The sequence below is a fragment of the Gossypium hirsutum genome, chromosome D04 (assembly GCF_007990345.1).
Source record: "Gossypium hirsutum isolate 1008001.06 chromosome D04, Gossypium_hirsutum_v2.1, whole genome shotgun sequence".
In the NCBI taxonomy this organism is placed as follows: Eukaryota; Viridiplantae; Streptophyta; class Magnoliopsida; order Malvales; family Malvaceae; genus Gossypium; species Gossypium hirsutum.
In genome coordinates this window covers 8238422-8254932 of record NC_053440.1, presented here as the reverse complement: position 1 = coordinate 8254932, position 16511 = coordinate 8238422, and positions in this window count along the sequence as shown.

Genomic DNA, 16511 nt, shown 5'->3' with positions numbered 1-16511 from the left:
GATTCTGTGCATTGCATGAAAATTTTTTTATTTTAATTTGGTTATAATTACATTGACCTATCATAAAAATAATTAAATTAATTTATTTTTATAAATGTATACAATAGAATTAAAATCAAAATTTTGTATGTATAATTATATAAAATCAACATTCATGTATCATGTATCATGTTGCACATTAAAACAAGGGTAAACTACAAAAATGGTCACTTTTGTTTGCCTTAAATTACATATTAGTCACTTATGTTTGAAATGTTATGTTTTAGCCACTTATGTTATTGTTTTGTTACGAAGTGGTCACTCTACCGTTAAACTTCGTTACCTCCCTAACGACAGTCCTATGTGGCAGTCTAAATGGGTTTTAAATGCCAACTTGGATGTCTAGTTGCTAGGATAAAAATAGGTTTTTAATTAAATAAATTTAATTTGGACTACCACGTAGGACATCCAAGTTGACATTTAAAACCCATTTGGACTGCCACGTAGGATCACTGTTAGGGAGGTAACAAAGCTTAACGGTAGAGTGACCACTTTGTAACAAAACAATAACGTAAGTGACTACAACATAACATTTCAAACATAAGTGACTAATATATAATCTGAGGCAAACAAAAGTGACTATTTTTATAGTTTACCCTTAAAACAAAGTTAATCTCGTATACTTATATCTAAATAGGAATATAAATATTAAAAAATGCAATATTATTAGTTTTTTTTTCCTGGCTTTAGCTGTACTGAGCAATTACTATAGGAACTTGTCATTAATTGTTTTCTTGGATTGTAAATAGAAAAGAAAAAAGTTGCCAAAAAAAAAAACAAATAAATGAATCAACAACTTATTAATAGCACACACTGGCTTCAATTTATTGGATGTGCTGAGGAATTAAAGTTTGACTTACTTTCTTGTGATGCTGTGTGCATTATTTCATGACCCCATGATATAAACAAAGTCAACTACCAAATACCAATGTATTGTAATTGCTTTTTGTTTGATTGAAAGTTAATTGAAGTAAAGGTTGGCCATTAATTAGGTAGGCTACAACCTTGTTTAACAAGTTATTGTGAAGTAAATTCCCAAGTTAATATCTTCAACAAACTTTTGATTCCTTTTAATAAAATATATCTTAGAAATTTTTTTTAAATCTCATTTCATGTTTACAAGAAGGGTTTGATTTGATGAAAAATTTTACATTTTTTAGAGTTATCTTCTAAACGGATAAAAAAAATGTTGGGTTTCTTTCAATTTTGAAATTGAGTAGATTAGTATTTTTTCAAAAATTTTGAGTAATTTAATCCTTTTTTATTTTGAACTTGAGTAACTAAGGATAATTAATTATGTTATTAATGTTTTTCCGTCAATTGTACATAATTTTAATTGGTATAATAATAAATTTAGCCTTTGATATTTACATATTTTGTCATTTAATTGGGTTTGATTCTAAAAAATTCAACAATTTAGCCTTAGCATTTACACATTTGCACAAATGTTGCGGAGTAAATTTATTAAATTAGGAGTAAATTGACAAAATGTGTTAACTTCAAAGTCTAAATTTGCTACTATACCAATCAAAATCATGTACAATTAATATAAAATATCAACGTTGCAATTAATTATCTTTAGTTGCTCACTTTTAAAATTGGCAGTGATTAAATAAGTTGCTCCAGTTTTTCTTTTAGAATGATCAATTTGCTCAATTTCGAAATTGAGAGAGATTCTAATAATTTAGATTTAATTAGAATTATGAGATGAAAATATTCCAAATGTATTTTATGATAGGATTCAAATTTAAACTTAATTTTTTTTGGGTGAATAGTAAAGATGGCCAGATCATATACAACCCAAAATGTCACAAGATCCTTACTAATTCTAGAACCTTTTAAAACTTGGATTATAAGTCTGAGAAAGTTGTTCGGCCAAAACCGGTATATGAAATAGGGAGATATTGCTTGGTTTGCAAATCACCACCAGGGTCGTCTGGTCATAAATGCAAACATGTGAAAGCCTTTTGATTTTCCTTGCTTGAGTTTCACAGGTTAGACTGGGAAGATGAGTTTTCAATAATAATCCTGGCCACCCAATTTTGCAACAAAATTGATACACACTGTAAAGCCATATACAAAGTCATGGAAACCACCATTTTCCCCAAATGTCAACCAACACCAATGCAAAATTTTCGACTTGGTTAACTTTCTTTTTTCTACCCACAATTCCAATTTCCAATGCCACCTCTCCTTCTATCACATGCCATTTCCAACTTTGTATTACGTACTCAGAAACTTGAATAATATTTATCAAGTTTTTTATGATTTTAATTTCTCTATCAATAATATTTACGATTGTGATCATATTAATATTAGATATAGTGGTAACCTTACATAAATACATTACAAAATAAAAATGAATTCGAGATTGTTACGGTAAAATGAGTTCTCCAATTCTTCTCAATTTTAAAATAAGTAAATTAGTTCCTATAAAAAAAATTAAAGCAATTATTTAATTCTTGTCAATTTCAAAAGCGAGCAATTAAAGATAATTAATCACGGTGTTAATATTTTCCATAATTTGTATATTATTTTGATTGATATAATAACAACTTTAGCCTTTAAAATTTACACATTCTGCCAATTTGGTCTTAATCTCGTGATATTTTGGAAATGTGTAAATGTTGAGGCAAAATTTATAGATTCTTTTAGAATTAAGGCTAAAATGACAAAATATGTAAATATTGGAGGCTAAGTTTATTATTATACCAATCAAAATTATATACAATTGACAGAAGACATTAACGCTGTACTTAATTATCTTTAATTGCTCAATTTAAAATTGACAAAAATTAAATTATTTTAATTTTTTAAGAATGACTAATTTATTTAATTTTGAAATTAGGACCGAAATCGCGGGTATATTATCGAGCACAACAAGTCAAATATAACTTGTGAAAGACAAATTTTCTTATCTCAGACGCCATTTAGTGCAGCTACATGCCGAAGTGATGGGCATAATTTTAATTTTCACATTTCATATTTTGCAGATTCTTTTAAGTATTTATATTTAAAAACATTTAATATATTTTTTAATATAAGTATAAATTTTGATTTTGGCTTAAATCTATCCTCTCCAAAAATATTTCTGTTTGGTTTCGGATGTATTTTTTATTATTAACTTAGTTGCGCTGTATAATGTTTGATTCTGGTTATAATTTATTTAAATATGTATTATCAAGGGGCAATGCTAGAAAGGGATAAGCAAAGGCTTTAGTGATAAAAAGGGAGCGGAGAAAGTGGAAGAAGAATCATATTTAAGTTATTCGACTCAAGGAAAAAAGATTCAAATCTGACCCGTAATGAAGAAATAAGTAAATTTAGCAATTAAAGAAAATACTAAATAAATAAACAAAATTTAAAAGTGGAAGATGAATTGAATAAATCGATGAATGCGATGAATGGATGGATAAATGTCCAATTGAACCCTTTGAAATATAAACTCTAACAAAACTCAATTAATGACTCTAATCAACCCTCTAAAAAATAATCCTTGGCAAATTGAAAGATGGAAAATGAATTCTCGTGACTCATTGAAGAAAACTGAGAAGAAAACTACTTCTAAAAATCACAAGAAAAAAATCTTGAAAAAAAAATAGACTCTTAGAGTTGAAAACTTTATTAATTAAAACAATTGTGAGTCTTTATATAGGCTAGCTAAGTACATCCAAATAAAACTCTAAAGTATACTGAAACTCTAATTATTCTAAATAAGAAATAGTTTTAAACTAAATTTTTTTTTGATTAAGAAATATAAAACTCCTCAACAATTTAAAATACTTAAATAATATCCAAAATTTGGAATAAATAAATAATAAAATAATAAAACCTAATAAATACAACATTGTGCTCATATATAATAAATATTGAGCCTAAAAATCGAACACAATATGATTTAAACTCGAACTAAAAACCTAAAACTTATAATTTCTGTAATAATCCCATCCAAAAATTTTGTTCGTGCAGTTTTTACTAAAATGATCATCCCTCAAGCTCCCGAACTCAAAATTGAGTGATTTAAAGTTCTTTTCGAAGCTAAGAAATAGATATTCAAACGCCATGAAACATCTCAACCTAAAAATGTCTAGACCCCATCTAAAAAGTCATCACAAGTCAGTTGATTTCCTAAACTTGAAAATTGACAGCTTCGGTGAATGAAATTTAATAAATTTCACCCCATCTGTACATGGATCACTTAGCCTCTCCTAAAATAGAAAATTTATATTGCAGTCTCTCTAAAATATGAAAAATTATTAATTAATACATGATGAAATTATATTTTACCCCTTCAAAAATGATAAAATTGTAATTACTCCTAAAAATTATAAAATTATAAGCTTATAATTGTAAAATTATATTTTAACTTTGATAAAAATTTAATTTTAGCCCATCCAAAATTTTAACTTTGCCCATGTATATTTCTTGTAATTAAACTGTGCTAATAAACTTCAAATTTATCTATTACATTAATTTTCTTTTGTTATGCTTTCTTATAATTTTTTTAAAACAATTTATTATTAACGTAAAATAATAAAGATAACCAAAATATAAAAGTTTTAAACCATGATTAGATTCATAGATAAACCTACCAATTTGCTATTAGACACTTCAATTTATTTTTGTTTTATTTAAAAACAAAAAAGGGAGTCGTCACCGATCATTTTTATGAGATGTGATCGGGTCATCTTGTAACGGTTTAATTTATTAAAACAATAATTTTGGTCTACGAAATTCCAAAAAACGGGTTCGAGAGTCGGTTGCGTACGAGGAAGGATTAACACCCTCGTAATGTCCAAAATTGATACTTAATTGATTAATTAATGTATTAATTTCGAAAATTGAAAACTCGAAAAGAATTTAAAATACGATCCCTCTTTATTAATGTTGTTTTTAGTTAAAATCGCTTGGATAAATCAAAACGTGCGTTTAAGACTTTCTCGTCCCAAAGTAGCAAAATATCACGTTCTGTAAGTTAAGACACAACACTTTGAACCTTTGAGAATGAGCTTGCCTTTATTTTTTTTATTTTAAATCTTATTATTTTGATTTTAAAAGGATATTCGGTTATTTGAGTTTAACTAGAGAATCGAAACCCCGTGAATTAGGGTACAATTTCTCGAAGCTCTAAACACGGAATATTGCCTTTATTTCCAAAAGTTTTTGAATAAATACACATGTAATGTTTAAAACTATACATATTTATTTTATTTGGATTATAGTGTAAAGAAAGAATGTTTAAACACGGCTCGCGACATGATTGGAATAATAATAGAATGATAACGTGAATAAGCGAAATGACGATATATCTATAATAATGAGATAACAAATAAGCAATGACAATAATTGATTAAATCTAATGTTAATTAAACAATAAAAAAATAATAAAAGAAAGTGGAATATGCATGATAAAAATAATAGATATGAAAGTATCAAAAAAAAGTAACAAAGAAGAATTAAAATAATATAATGATGATAATAGTAAAATTTTGCGTAAATAATAGAATATAAACAATTATAAAATAATAAACAAGCAAGTGAATAAATAATAGATAAAATGGAATAATAAAAAATATGTATATATATAAAAAGAATACACCATAAAGAGAAAAAAACGAGCCAATTTGAAATACAAAAAAAAACAATAATAAAAGAAATGATAGTAAAGTAAGTAAAAAAAAGAATCATTAATAAAAATTTGATTAAAGATTGAAATTATACAAATAAATAAATAAATTAGACAGTTTGAAATAATACCAAATTTGAAGATAAATAGATTAAGGGTGGAATTGAAATTAAAAGGAGGTTTTGGGCCTAAATTATAATGAAATAAATGCCTAAAGGACTAAATTGAAGTTTAAACAGAATTTTGGGCAAAAATCGGGAATGAAAATAAAGTAAAGGACCAAGTTGTAACGCACGAATAACAGGGAGGGACCAAATGGGGAAATAACCCAATCCTCTGGACACGTGTCCCTTCTCCAGTAGATCAGCGAGCCAGGGACTAAATTAAAACACGCGACAATATTGATGGCCAAATCTATAAAAAGAAAAATGTAGAAAAAAAAGGACTGAATTGAAGCGCGACTCAAAAGCGGAAGGACTATTCGTGCAAATAGCCCAAACGTTGAAAACACGTGGATCCTAGCTCTCGGGTCGGGTCAAAGCCAAACCGACGCCGTTTTGGCATTTGAAATTAAAATCCAAAACGACGTCGTTTTACAACCCATATTTAAGTCAATTTTTTTCCAAAAAGAATCTTTTTTTTAGAAAAAGAAACCCTCTTCCGTTTTTCTCTGTAGGACATCTCAGGCCGGCCATCAGGGTCGCCATCGGCCACCGTGGCAGCTGCTAATTGCCAGCGGCTGCGGCATGGTGGCTGACGAAATAAAAAATTCCTTTTTTGATTACTTTTTCGCCCTTAGCCCTGATTTAAAGACGAAATACCCAAAAAGCCCACCAAAATTTCGAAAAGTGAAGAAAAAGGGAGAAAATGAAAAAAACGAAAGGACCTTTCAGTCCTTGGCGCCAACGATAGGGTTTTTGACGAGCCCACTGACTCGGCCACCCTCCAGACCGGAGAAGACTCCGACTACGACGACTCAAGTAACCTTTTTGTTTTTTAGTTTTTGTTATTTATTTGTTTCAGAAATAAAATCGAAAAAAATAAAAAGACTACCTTTCAAAACTTAAACTCTTTGTGTTTTTTTTTATCTTTAATTTGTATCTTCCGAAAATAAATGAAAAAAATGGAAGTCTAAAAACAATCACCTCTTCAAGTTTGAGTTCTGTTTTTTTTTAATACTGCGTCCGAAAAAATAAAAAGTGAATGTTTGTGGCCTTGATAGTCGGATTACAAACTGTTAGCTTCTATTTTTTTTTGTCCGTTTCTATGTTGTTTCTTCTGCTTGGCGCATTTGCTGTTGCATGTTCATCTTTCCTTGTAGGTAGCGGCGGCAGAGGTGTTAGACGCGTGCGAGGCGGTGGCTGGCGTGCAACGGCGCGAAGAGGCTAGGCTGGGGGCTAGGGTTTCTGTAGCTAGTTTAAGTTATGGGCTGTTTGGGCTAGGGTTAGTTTTGGGCTTGTAAAAGAAAACTGGACTATTTTTATGGACTATTAATATTTATTTTGGTTTTTATTTCTGTTTATTTTTTTGGGTCTTGGGCCTGGACCAAGAATGGAGCAAAGACTTCAAAAAGGGCCAATTTTGCCCGGTCTTGCCAAATCTCGACTTCTTTTGGCACTTCTTTTCTTCAAGTAGTCTCATTCCATCCCGTTGCATCTTCAGGGGTATAGGAATTAGTGCTTCGATCTACTCCACTATAACTTCAATGAGACTAGACTCGCATCTATAATCTGTTCCACTGCAACTTCAGGGAGATTAGACTCGCATCTACAATCTGCTCCACTGAAACTTCAGGGAGATAAGATTTGTAACTTGTAGCTTTAATCTGTTTCGCTACAACTTTAGAGGTATAAGATTTATGACTTGTAGCTTTAATCTGTTCTACTACAACTTCAAGGAAATAAGATTTGCTATCTTCAAGATGCTCCACTGCAACTTCAGGGAGATAAGATTTGTCATGGTAGATTTAATTCGACCTACTACAACTTTAGAGGTATAGGATTCGTGACTTGTAGCTTTAATCGGTTCCACTGCAACTTTAGGGAAATGAGATTTGCTATCTTCAATCTGCTCCACTACAACTTTAGGGAGATAAAATTAGTATCTTCAATTTGCTACACTGTAACATCAGGGAGATAAGATTAGTATCTTCAATCTGCCCCACTGCAACTTCAGGGAGATCTGACTTGTGGCTTTAATCTGCTCCACTACAACTTTAGGGGGATAAGATTCGCCACGATGATTATAATCCATCCCACTGCAACTTTAAGGTATAGGATTTGTGGTTTCATTGACCTATTCTTTGGGGAACATGACCTGTAGAATCCATTTTATGGACCTATTTATGGCTAGTGATTAGGATGTCATGATCAGAATGAATCAAATGCTCCTAACTAGATGTGTATGAATGATATTTACATGAACGCAGATTTTCATTTCATTTTTTTAGAATGATCCCTTTTTAATGCTTATGTTGTCATTACTCGTTGTTCATCAAAGTTCTTTCACTGATGTGTTACCATGCCTTCTTGTTCAACTGGTATCTTTAATAGAAAATCCAAAGAAATAGTCACAATTTAGACTATTCTTTCTCAAATGTTTCCAACCCTTAAGTTTGGTTAGCTTTGAACAGTGGTTCTGTTTTCAGATCCTTGTACTATTTAGAAAACTTTTTAGAGCAATATGCAGAACTCTTTTTACTTGAATATTATTATTACATTAATCATTATTTCAATGTAAAAATGCTTGAAAAAGATTATCGCAATGGACAAAAGGAACTTTATTGAGAACAAATTGAAGCTTTCACAAGTTTAACGCATTTGTTGTTTTAAAATGCACAGGTAAAGTTTAGTAGAAATCTATTGCTGAAGTGGTCGTTCTCATCCAAATCTCAACACTAAGACACAATTGAAAGTGTATGGAACTTAGATTTTGGTAATAGAGTGGCTTGTACATAGATTTAGAACCATATGGATTTTTGTTGTAAAGTAGCTAAGTGGTTCCAAAACTATGTCATGCATGTTTAATATCATTTTGTACCTCGAGATGATCTTTCTTAGATGGATATACTCATGCATTATATGAATTTTTTGAATGGTAATCTAACATATTTCGGTTATAGAATGGCTTGTACATAGATTTAGAATCATATGGATTTTTGTTGTAAAGTAGCTAAGTGGTTCCAAAACTATGTCATGCATGTTTGATATCATTTTGTATCTTGAGATGATCTTTCTTAGATGGATATAGTCGTGCATTATATGAAGTTTTTGAATGATAATCTAACATATTTTGAGTCCTAAAAGTGTTTAGAAGAGTTATGGAATGATTGATGATACTTTAGTCCTGGTTTTAAATGTTTCAAACATGTTTTGGGTAATTTGTGTTAGATTTGGTGCCATAAGTGCAGTATATTTGTTTGTATACTTCTATTTTTTCGAACAGATTGGTTTAATAAAATTATTCATAAATTATATTAATACCCTTTTTATATTGTCCTTAATGGTTTTTGCACATAAAGCAAAATGAAAGCAAATATTGACTCATTGGTTATCTAACATTTAACTAATACTAAGCGATATTACGTGGTTAGATAGTAATACAGATAGACAACTTGTATTAGTAGATGAACCTAAACATGTCATTATTCTAAAACATGAGCAAACCAATTGAAAGACTAATATGTTGTTTATTAAGCCCAATTGGGGAGATGTTTTGTCTTGGGCATCGGAGCGGATGACTCTTAGAAGATACAAACATAGATGTGACTGTCTGGACATATAGTAAATCAGACATGACCCAAGTAGAATAGATCCTGAATCCGTTTATGGATTTATTCACTTGTGATGTTCATAGTGTGACTTACCTTAATCCTGAGTGGATGATGGATTATATATACGTGACTCGTATACTTGGATGTAAGTAAAATCTTAATTTTGAATAGATAAAGAATCAAAAGTTGGTGCGTTAGGTATATGACTCTTGCAGTATGTAGCACCATTCACAATAGTAAAATTCATAGACTAAGAAATGGGTAAATAATATCCTCTTATTGGCATTACATGATTGATGAAAAATAAACGTGGGCATAAGATATAATGATTACCATGAGATAAAATAAGATCGTATTAAGAGAATATATTTATCCCAAAGAGATTAAGGATACCTTACGATGGTAACACACTTATGATAAGGTCATTGGACGAGTACTGATCAAGTAGCTTTCGTAATGGTATGTAATTGGGAAGACTTGAGTCATGATACTATAGTGGAATGACTTCGTGACTAAATGAGTGTATAATTAATAGGCGAAATGTTGGAACTTAATTATAAATCATTTGAGCTCTAATTATATATATGCTTAATCGGTCCCTCCATTAGCTCATTGAAACAAAAAAATGAACTACATTTAGAATCAAATGACTAAAAATAGATAGAAATGATAAAGTTAGAGAAATTAGTTACATTTGAGAAATAAAACAATTTCTCACTAAGTATGAAAATGACCTTTTGAAACAAGAAATGAATCGCATTTAGAAACAAATGACCAGAAATAGATAGAAATGATAAAGTTAGAGAAATGAGTTACATTCGGAAATTAATGTAGTTTCTTACTAAGTATGGAAATGACTTGAGAATCAATTTAAGTTTTTCGAATTATTATTTTATCAAATAATTGAAGTTCGAAAATAGAATTAAATTAACCAGTCATTGTGAATACATTGAATATGGAAATTAAACATATTTTCTTATAGATTCTTTTACGATAAAGTTTTTATGACTTTAATGAAATTAGAATTGGATTGAGAAAATTATTTAATTAGAAAATTAATGAATTTAATAAATAATATTTATTTTAGAAAATAGAAAAAAAACATGTATTGGGTTAGATTAAATTATAAAATGTTGGGTTAAAAGTCCTAGAAGCATATATAATTAAACCCAATACAGGAAAGGCCCAAAAATCCCTCATAATACTTGAAGGGTGACAACCCTAGTATATTTAGCTAGAGTTTGCCACTCTTCTCTCTTAGTTGAATTATGGGACTAGTTTTTTTTAAATCGAGTATTATTTATGCTCTTCTTATCTCTTCCTATAAATATATAGGACTAGTAGGGCTAAAATACATAAGTTATTCACAACTTTGAGATATTGTTGTTCTACCTAAAAATAGTGAGAATTTATTTTCTAAGTATAAATTCTATTTTCTAGGAATAACAATTCTATTGGTTTTAATTAAGAGAAAGATTTACTTTCCTACTGAAAGTAAAAACTTGTTTTTGGTTTTGTGTTTGATTCATGATTGTTCGAGCCCACACTTGAAACGATTCATAGTATGAGAAAGCGGAGAGGGTCATTTGATTGAAAGCCGAGAATGTTAAGGATTCATCTAGCACAAAACACAGGTACTTTTTAGAAAAAGTTTGTTGCTATAAATATCACAAACTAACTCAATTTTTTAAATTTTAATTTTTTGTTATAACAGAAAACAGTTTTCAAACCAATTTTTTTTTTAACAATCTACCCTCAATGTCGCTACATTGGAGCCTTCTTTCCTCAATATCGTGACACCCATTTTTTAATGTCGCGACTTTGACATCCTATTTTGACCCGAATAAGCCTCGTATGGACCCCATTTATAATCAAACTTTGAAAGAAACCTAGAAATGACTTAATTAGCTTCAAATGAGTTTATTTATGATAAAACAAAATTTTGAAATTGATGTTCGAGTTAAGTGGTCTTAGTGTCCAAATGTAAAAGTCCTTGCTCAGGATATATTGGTTCATTCCGGGTGAATGGTGTTACAATATCGAGATAGATATTTTCTATGTTAAAAAGGTATTTTGATTTTTTGTTTACAAAATTATGTTAGCATTTTAACTAGGGGAGAAGCCAAAAATTTGCTTTAGGTGGGCCAGAGATGAATCATAAATATTTTTGGGGGTCAAAGTATAATTTTACCATTATATTAACTTATAAATTCATAAACTTCAAAGGGACTAAATGGCATATTTATCATTTGGTGGCCCCTGATTTCAACCTTGAAGATAATAACTATTTGAACTAATTAATATCATTATAAAAATAAAGGACCAAATAAAATACAACAATTAACTTTCAAAAGTAATCATGGTTGAAGGACCAGAATTGAAAATTTTCTGTCGTCTTTCTAGAAGCAGCAAACGTGTCATGAAGTTAACGTTATGGACAATGCTTTCATACAATTTAGATATATTGTATTTTTGTTCAATAGATTTATAGATTTTGGGTTTTGTAAAGATTGGGTGGTTAATGAAAGAGCGATGACCTTCGTATCGTATAATGTCCCATCAAATCAATCACCCCAAATACAACAATGAGTCTTCCCCATATACGTGTTTAGTCTTGATTATCTCTTTATTTATTTATTTATTTTTGGTTTTTAATATATTTATTAAAATGAATTCAATAATTAATTATCGTGTCTTGTAAGTTTATTAAAAGGTAATGCTAATCACAAATTTTAAAAATATTTCATATATAAAGTAAAAATCAAACTCTCAACTCAACTAAAATAGTTAAAAAAATATAGTAAATAAGTTTACTATTCTTATTGGTGAATTTTAGTAACAAAATCTTTGGGCTTTAATTCTTGCTAATACTTTGAATGAATGCAAACCCATTTATGATATCAAAACTGTTTATAGTAGCATTTCTTAGAGGCTAGTTTGGAATGGATCAAAGAAATTGACTTCTCAATTTTGGTGAGATTAGATTGAATCTAGTAAACTTGAAAGCATATGTTGAAGATTTAAAACTTTCCCTGAGCTAATTGAAGATATTCGATATGCTTATTATATTGGTGATTTTATGAGAAAATTGCTTATAATAGATATACTATATTAGCAAGTTTGATTTCTTATAAATTGAGGAGACTTGTATAAGTGAGAGATTGATTGGAGATCACTTATTCATTTAGATTTAGGTGCAAAAGTGAGGAGTCTAATCTCATAAGTGTTAAAAATTGTAATCATTTGTTGTACGAGTTACTAATATAGTGAAGTATCTTTCTAGACAAGCCTTTGCAAGCATAGGGAAATCAAACTATATAATTTTTTTTTTTTCATCATCAGTGTTTGAAGCTGCTATCACTACCCGTAAACACTGCTTCTGATACTTGTATTTGCCTACCAAAACTTGCCTCTTGACACATCTACTAATTTCCTAGTGTTGATATTTGAAGCCGGGCAAAAAAGTTTTTAAAATATGGACTCCAAAATCAAATTGTAGTCTCAGACTTTAACCAAAATTTAGACAAAAAAAATGCATTTACAATCAAACCCCCAACATTGGGTCCTAGTGGGCTTCAAAAATAGGTATAAGAACAATTTACAAAAGGCCTTAAGCTGGAGCTAAAATGAGCCAAAACATGGGCTCTAAAATTAGACCAATATTGATTCAAGATTGGGTTGAGCACACAATTCACTAGAAATAATTGAGCTCAAAGGGGTGTAAAGACGATTGGATTTTCAAAAATAAATTTCCAAATTTAAAAGGGCTCAAAAGTACTCCTTTTCATGCATGGGTTAAGGACCAAATCCAAAAAGTTAGGCTCACTTGGGACCCAGAATTAGGTCTTCCAATTATTTCACCCAAATAAAAAATGTGTTGGCCTAATTCAACTTCCCTTCTTATTTTACCCTTACATTTTGGTATAACAATTCTGGTCCCCAACATTTACAACCAAACCTTTACATTTTAATTTTTAAAACTAAATTAAGATTAATCCAGAAAACCCCACGAGACCCTATTTCATGAACTCAAAGTTCAATCAATCTTAAATAGAACAGCGCCCAGTACATACAACTTATTCTTTTTTGTGCATTTTCTATACCTAATTATCTTCGACCCCTTTTTTCTATTTAAAAAACAAGACTTTTATCAGATGATTTCTTGATTTGATCCATAAACGCTTCTACTGATATGATTTTTTGTGTTAGTGAAAATATGAATGAGCATGCAGATGATTTTCCTGAATTAATAATATATCAAAGCTTGCTATTTTGTGGTCCAAATTGGAAAAGGGTTCTTAATTATTCGCAGTGTTTGAGATGCTTTTTTGCATAGAAGACAAGCAATGCAATGGGATAAAAATATAGTTTCAAAGAGGGTAAGTCTTTTTTTTTGTCAATTTGCATCAATCAACACAACTTTTCTATTTCTATATTAAGTTTTCCACTTTAATCTCTATTATTGGGTTATCTTCATCAAAATCGCTTGTCTTTGGTGAATAGGATATCATAATTTAAAAGTATATATACACATATATTTGTAGATTCATTTTAAAATATTCATGTTTTAGTTTTAGAAATCGTGGCCAGTATTTAGCCTTAATAGGCCTACAAAATACGGAAGATTAGTTATTGGGTTCGTTCTAGTAGATACCTTAAGAATTGAACTAAAACCGACCCACCAGGTACCAAAATCTGATTAACTATATTTTATTTAAAATTGCAAATGAGATTATGAAATAAAATTGGAAGCCTAAGATGCTTTGTTGAAGACCTAAAAAGCCAAAATGAAACTATAGGCTTTATTAATTACTGTGGACATCTTTAGTTGGGTTGGGTTGGTGAGTGGCAGAGAGGGTCTCAGCTTTTCAACATTTTAAAACATAATCATATACTTAAGTCTTTATCAATCCTCAAATCCATCCTTAATAAGCAAGTGCCTTTCTCCCCTTTTTATATTTTCTACTTTAATTGTGTTTTGTTAATTTCATAATTCCATATCCATACCCTTAACCTAAATAAAATACCCTAATTAGTATAAATTATTGTAGGACCAATGCATCTCTATTTCAGTAATTGCCAAACATTTTCCCCACACCTAATATGCAATTTTTATTCTCAATTTTTTTTATATTACCAAAAGTCTGATCAACGTTTTTATTACAAAAAAGAAGAAGAAGAAAATTTTGATTTATGTCCTTACCTCTTATAATTATTTTTAAATAATAATGGAACAGAAGAAAAATAAATAAGATATTGGTCATACCCACCTGGTGGATGGTGGTAATCAAAATTGGCAAAATTTGGCATGTTATTGCAACATCGCATACTCTCCCATCGCTGTCCATACCGACATGACCTAACTATATGTCCATTGATGGGCAGATTTGCTATATTTCAATCACCAAACCAAGTAATTTTAAAAAGGATTTAATTTCCTTTCTTTTGGGTCTCAATACTTATTACTTGAATTGGGCCCAAGAAAAACACAAAAATAAAGCTACTAAACTTTTGTGTTCCCAAATATTCTCAGTAATAACACATAAGAGGGCCCATACATATGAGTAAATATGGATACTTATGCTTTGCTTTTTAATCCCATCTTTGCCAATCAAACAAGATCGAAGAGTGAAAACATCAAATATAACATCAATAAATATATTTTTAAAAATTTGAAGTGAACATATTGAAAACTATATTCTCTTAGATTTTTTTTATTATATATATGAAACATATGAAAAGACAAACACACTCTAAAAATAATATAATATAGCACTATAATATGTAGCTTGATTTTTGTTAGGGTAAGGTGGGTGAGTTGGGGTTTTGTTTTTGAAACTTTTTAACTCTCTTGTGATAATTTAATTTAGTCTGTCATTTCGTAAGATTTTAATGTCGTATTCAAGTAAATGAAAAAGCATATTATTTTTTGAAAATAATTTTTAGATAATATTTTAAATTAATTGTGGAAACAAAAGCATCCAAATATTATGGGTAGAGATAAGTGATTGAGTTTTAACCATACAGCTTTTTAACCCAACTAGATGTGACCTCATGTATAAAGTAATTAAGGGTGGGTTTTCAAATTTATGAGATTAGATGTAGGTAAAAGACAGGAGAAAATTTTATAAAAAGAAGTAAAGGAGCTGTGTTTTAATTGATTTTATCTATAAGAAGAAAATTATATATAGATTGAGCAACCTCTTTGTCTCACCATTTTCCTAGTAGAAACCGAACAAGATAGAAAAAATATCTTGATGCAGCAGCTTCATCTAAATTAAACAAACAATAAGTAATTCATTTCGATAAATAACATTAAACCACGTGGAAATGTTAGCATCAAATCCATGTCTTCTTCACAAATAATTTGTGTAAAGAAAAGAGGCATTGGCCATTACCAAATCCATCACGTGATGGTAAAAACAAAATTACCCAAACAAACGAGTAATGGGGGAAAGAGAAAGAGCACATGAAATCTTACTATTCAAGTCTTAAATTCGCACGCACATGTTGAATTAGAGTCATGAATGAAAAAGGTTAATGTATTTTCATACATACATCATGCAGGGCAATGGAGGTCAGATAACGTATATGCTGAAAACCTGTTACATGCAGTGTTTTCTCCCTACAGAATGACTCCGGTTTAGAGGTGACGGAAGAGACAATTGTTGCTGGCATCGTATCAAAGCACTGAGACAATGACTTTTAACATCAGTTTAGGGGCCACACAGTGTAAATTAGGCTTTTATCTATAGATATAAATTTTAAAGGCTAGTGTTTAGCTGTTTCATTCCATTTTAAACCAATCATTGTTTTGAGTTAAAGAAAAAGGTTTTATCATCATTTTAGGGTTTTCCAAATTAGCTTAATGGTAATATTGTTTTTATTCTATAATTAATCATAATAAACAACTATAATGAGTTGTTAAGGAAGTTGGACAATCTTATCACAACGACCATTCTAGGGTTCACTAGTGAGAAAAAGAAATAAAGAAAAGCAATACAAAAATGATAATGATAATAAATGGTGTTTTGGGGTCTTATTTTATAATCAAAATTTAAAAACAATAATAGA